This window comes from Pipistrellus hanaki (genome assembly GCF_964339955.1).
Source record: "Pipistrellus hanaki genome assembly, chromosome: X".
Lineage (NCBI taxonomy): Eukaryota > Metazoa > Chordata > Mammalia > Chiroptera > Vespertilionidae > Pipistrellus > Pipistrellus hanaki.
In genome coordinates, this window is record NC_140524.1 from 44,340,250 (window position 1) to 44,346,461 (window position 6,212).

Sequence of the window (6,212 nt, forward strand, 5' to 3'; positions counted from 1 at the left end):
GCTGGCGTGGTCTCTGCATTTGAGCCTGTAGCTCTGGGAGAGGACCCAGCAGCAATGTGGGCTGCCCGGTCAGGGGAACTCCATCCATATGTTCTCCACCTTCTCCTGGAGTTTAGCTGTCCCTTAACTTGCCAACAGACACTCCCCATGTGACCCTAAGCTGTTCTTTCTTTCTGCTCTAGGACAAGGGTTTGAACACGTCTGTCTATTCAGCCCCCATCTTTCAAAATCTGACTGGATCTTATATATCTCTTTATTCAGTAGGCTAGCATTTGCTTCTTCACCTGGTGTTCTTTACAGCATTCCTATAAGCAGTAAAAGAGGGCAAATCCCAATAATCAAGTAATTTTCAACTCTCATTACATGTGTTACTGTCCCAATGGCCAAAGCAAGTTAGTCAACCAACCCCAGAATGAGTGTGGAAGGAGATTAAAAAAGGAACAGGGAGGTGTGAATAAATTGGAGCTATTGCTATACCATAATGCCTAAAGGTAAATTACAGAAATGGAAGAGAATGATTATAATGAAGACATTAACTGAATACATAACTCATTTGTAATCAAGAGACAAAGAGATAAGGATTCTGTCCAGAATGCATCAGCCACTAAATAAGGAACTTCATCATTGAAGAAATGAGATAGGACAGATATAGCATTAAAAAAATCTTCCAAGTTTTAGACCTGCACTTTCTAAGGACCTGTCCCATGTGTGCCTTGTTCCCTAAATCTCTTCTTGGTGAAAACCCTAAGATGGACATCTCTAACATTCCCATGGGGCATACACCACAGGAGAGCTTAGGGATTCTATCCACAATAATTCATCCTCTGGGAGAGGTTGAGAATCCTCATTTTAGGGGAAAAGCAACCTTAGCTCCTACCCCTAAATACATAAACACAAGTTTGCCATTGAATGTAAGGACTACTTCTGCTTTAAATTCAACTACTTTTCAAATCTGCATCTAGTTGCATAAAGAAAGAAAAGTCACCATTTTTCTAATTGGTTCTGGGTATACTTTGATAAATAAACCAATATAAAAAATATCTAAATGTTTGCTACTTTTTAAAATCTCATATCCTACTTAGTTAACCCACTCCAATATCTCCCTGGAACTTGGAGGCACAGCCAACCATATTGCCCAAATTCTATCTTCAAGCAACTCTATGGCCATTTTGATAATGAGGAAAAATGCTCTATTCCTTTATTTGGAACTCTGCTAGGAGCTTTCAATCAAACATCAACAACACTGATGTGTGCAAACATGAGGACAAGGGCATAGTTGGATGATTATAGAATCAGTTCCCTTATATGGTGTACAAGCTTATCCTAAAACAAGCCCATTGGAGCAGCTTTCAAAAACATCAGAGGTTTGTTCTGAAAAGTGTCAGCAGTCTCAGTTATTCTTCCCTATAAAATATTCCAGCCAAAACTATCTGAGAAACTCACTTTCACATGGTGGACCAGAGAGTATATTACTTATTGGTGAAATGATCTGACTGTATTTTATTCACTATCAGGTATTTCCCAGGCAGATTATCAAAATTCAGCTAATTATAGGAAGTATATTCACACACACACACACACACACACACACACGTGCATGTGTGCTAGATGGGTCATCTTTAGATGAAAGACCATGGAACTAAGGAGTTATTTGTAAGTACTGGACCCTTATTTGAAGAAAATTCCCAAATTGTTGGTTTGATAAAAGACAGTGATGGGAACCCTGGGGAAAATAATGTCCCAGACCATATTCAACACACAGTTTGCTCAAGAGGTGGATCAAGTCCATAAGGAGCCAGGTCATTCTCAAAACCATTGGGTATTTTCTGCCATTATTTAGGAGCAACTTTTCTCTTTCACAAAATTTTTACTGTAAATGAGATAAAAAGGCCCCTTTGAAACTGAAGGCAATTAATTCTAGTATCCAAAGTTCCCAAAACTGTTTTCATGACCCCTAAGAACATTGCTAATTCTAAGACAAAACATTCACTTAAGGAGCAATGTCCTGCATCAGCTCTTTTGGGTGCTCGCACTGTTTCAATAGGCTTTGTGGAATTACCTCTCAATTTTTGGAATGTAATTGGTTTTGGTCCCAGTTGGGTATAGAGAAAGATGATACCACTAGGACATTAGACTTCATCAGGATAATGATCCTTTAGCCTACTCTTTAGGAAGAAGAAAAGTCATTGGATTGTAACATGAGGGAAGATAATATAAGGTTTAAGTACTAGACAGAGGAGTTTGGGATGAGCTTACCCCTCCCAATTCATACACCGTGCTCCATTTACTAGTATACTGATTACCTCATTGTTGCCCTAACTCCTTTGTGTTTCATTCCTATATTTCCTATGATGTTTCTCTACCTGAAAATACTTTTCTCTGTTTCCTTTGCCTATCAAAATTATAACAAGTTTTGGAAGCCTAGATAACATTATATATATTTTGAGAAGCCTTCCTTGACTGCCATAGACTAAGGACACCTGCCTCTTATCACAATCAATAATGCCCACACTAGTACTTGGCTGTGTAACTATTGCTTTATGACTGTTTGATAAGCATTAGACTTGCCTTCCTAGTGCCTATAAGAGTGTTTAGCTGGAAGTAAATGCTTGTTGATTACGTATTAGTAGAAGGTCATTAGAGAATCTTGAGTAGGTAAGTAGTTAGATAGGCTCTTAATGAGAGCAAAGGCCTCAGAATTGCTCTGGAGCAAACTTAAGAAAGCATAAAATATCAATATATCAAGATTTCTTTCCTAGGTAATAAATTATATTCCAGCACAATTAGCTAAATTGATTCAACCTACATGGAGAATTTGTGGAGAGGTGGCTCCATTGAGGAAGAGTGATGACTTCTGTTTTCCTTACCCACGTGTACATGTAGTATTTTTTTTTTTTGTAAAATAATCAGTCAGTTAAGTGACTATATATATGGGTTATCTTTTTCTCTCTTTATTTTCAACAAGTGGTTATAATGTCAGGCAGATATAACCTAAGTGGTGAAACAGCCAGAGTCAAACTAGCCCATTAGGAATGAGCAGCACTAAAAAAGAGAGAGAAAAAAAAATGAGTAGTGTCACCACAGTCAAGATGGCAGCATGGAGAGATCAAAAGACCCCTGAACTAAAAAATCAGGAAAGCCAAATTTGGAGTTTAATCCCAAATTTATCTGGCTAATTGATGGATTGATCACTTAACCTCTTTGTGTATGAATTTCATCAACTATAAAAAGATAATCACTCAAAAAGACTACAAGCATAGTTTGTTTTATTGTGCTTCACTTTATTGCACTTCACAGATGTCATGTTTTTTACAAATTGAAAACAAAAGCCTCCACCAGCAAAAATATTAAATTTATCATATTGCAATACTCCCTTTATTGTGATGGTTTAGAATCAAACCCACAATATCTCTGAGGTATAACTTTATAAGTTGATGAAGTGTCACTACATCGTAAAATTGGTTGAGATAAATTTTCTGTAGACAGACAGCAGAAAATTTTCTCGACCAGTTCTGGGCTGCACCACAACTTCAGCCCACTAAGTGTAGCTGGTAGGAATAGTGAACAGTCCAATGTGGTAAGGTTCATCTATCTGACAAGGCCAGGCAAACTGTGCCTTAGAAACTCAAGATGTTTTGAAACTCAAACCAGTGTTTTTAACTTACAGCCATCTCAATTCACCCATGTGTCATCCAAGTCTCTCATGGAAGGGGATGTTCTTTTAAAGCAAGGCATTTTATTGGATGCTATAAATATAAGCTATCACCCCAACTCAAAGTATTTGGTATTGCTTATAAGTACCGCGCACTAACTGATTGCTCCACTGGAGCTTAAAACACTTCTCTTTTAGGGAAAAATTAAAATGTTCTTCAATTTCACAAGCTGTGTTTTATCACTGTGTGTTAGGGCAATAGAAGGATAAAGATTAATTATTGTACTTTGGTCAGAGGTGATTACTGATACAAACAAACCCCATTACTTATAATCTACAAATAAGGTTAACTGAATGAATGGGTTAAACCAACATTTTAAAATTCAGTTATTTAATAAATGCATTCATGAGTACATATGCTGTCAGGAATTATTCTAAGTGCCATTTTAAGAGAAGACAATGCAAAGTTCTCACTCTTCCTTCAGGTTTCTGTCTCTCATTTTTACTGCCTTTCTTGGATGGCATGGGTTAATATACTGAGGAGACTAGAGCTATATATAGTTTGCCCTATAAGTCATAACTCCACAACTTATACTGGGATAAACCATTCTGAGATGTTAAACCCTCATGCTACAATCTTCACCCTATTTCATCAGAAGCAGCAAGGTTCACAAATATAAAAAAGAGATAACTTAAAAAGAAAGTAAGAAAAGCAAGCAAAAATGATACTATGAATGTAAACAGGACAAAACAAAACACAGCCATGAAAATCACATTAGTCAACCTTAAAAAGAGGTCAGATGAGTAAAATTTTCCATGAGCTTCATAGACTTTATGATACTTCATTATTCATCTTAAGGCTGGTATTCACACTCACTGAAGGTTCTAATCCATTGTGAGCTGGTTTATGGATAACCATTAGGGGGATGGAAGCCACCACATTAATTAATGTTGGTCTCTGAGAATAGTATTTGAAATCTTTTGTGAAACTCATTAATCATTTGTTTAATGTTTCAGTAGTAGGCACTGGGGGAGCTAAAATGAAATTCTGTCCATGGTGGGACAGAACATGACAACTGGCTATCCAGAATATAATGGTGGAAATCCAGATAGGAAGTCAATATCGAGGAAATATGTTGGCAGATATCAGGGCCTTGACAGCTGATTAGGGGTTTATAACAAGGTGCTTGTCCCAAGAAAACATAAATAAAGTAGAATCAGAAATACTAGATAGTTAAACAAGACAAAATGAATATTTAGGAAATAAGGCTGCAGGGAAGTTAAAGCTGGAACACAAAGTCAGAGTTTGCCATTAGGTTAACCTAATGCCCTTACCTAGTTTACTAAACTAGGACACTGTTAATTAATCCTGACCAAGGCTAGGTTTGGCCTTGGAGAATAAATGAAGCTGAAGCCTGCAGGAGGGAATCAAGTAGCTTCAGTTCTGGGAAAGGGGAATATAGAGGTTCAAAAGTAGATAGCACTTGATGCTTAAGAGTTCTGCCCTCTGGTAGGACACTATTAAAAATAATCAAACCTTGCCCTGGTCAGTGTTCTCAGTGCTGAGAACATCGGCCTATGCACCAAAGAGCCAAGGGTTTCAATTCCCCGTCTAGGGCATGTACCTGGGTTGCAGATACAAACCATGGCCCGGTTGAGGCAGGAGCTGTGGGGGCAGGTTCAGGAGGCAATCAAACGATGTATCTCTTTACATCTCTTTCTCTCTCTCTCTCTCTCTCTCTCTCTCTCTCTCTCTCTCTCTCTCTCGTTCTCTTGCTGTCTCACTCTCTCTTCCCCCTCCTCTTTCCCTCCCATACATTCTCTCTAAAAAAGTCAATAGAAAAAAATATCCGTTTGAGGATTGACACACACAAAAAAAATAATCAAACCAAGATTTTATTGGTTAACTGCCAACCTTTTCCAGAACACATTTATATTTTAATTCAAGATTTTAAAAAATAAGCAAAATGCCTATATAAATATATTTCTAGATGAGTTGGAGGGCCGGGGTGCAGAGACTAAAAAGAAACTTAATGTGCCTAAATGTCATGTAGTATAGGAATGCCATAGATATATATTGCCTACTTTGTGTAAATGAGGCATCTAATTTTTTGGCCTGGATTGTATTTTGAGACTATATCCTGGGAATATGGATCTTCATGGAGTTAAATCCACCTGCTCACTTATACATCCAAGAGAAAAACAAGGCCTGCAGCAAAAGGGTGAGGCCCAGCAACAGAATTGAAAGCAACCATCTCAAACACATCTGGATTTGGGTTTTCCATTTTAGGAGTCAGAAACAGTTTACCAGAAGCCATTACATAAGAAGTTGTAAATTTTACAACTTGTCTCCATCTTTGCTATTTGTGCTTATTCTCTTATAGATTTGCCTACAAACTTCTAGAGCAGGGGGTCAGCTAACTTCCTGCAAAGTAACAGTAAAAATTTCAGGCATTGTAGGCCATATATAGTCTTTTATCACAACTACTCACACCTGTCATAATGCAAAAGTGATGATAGACAATACATAAACCAATGGATGTGGCTCTGTTCCATTTAA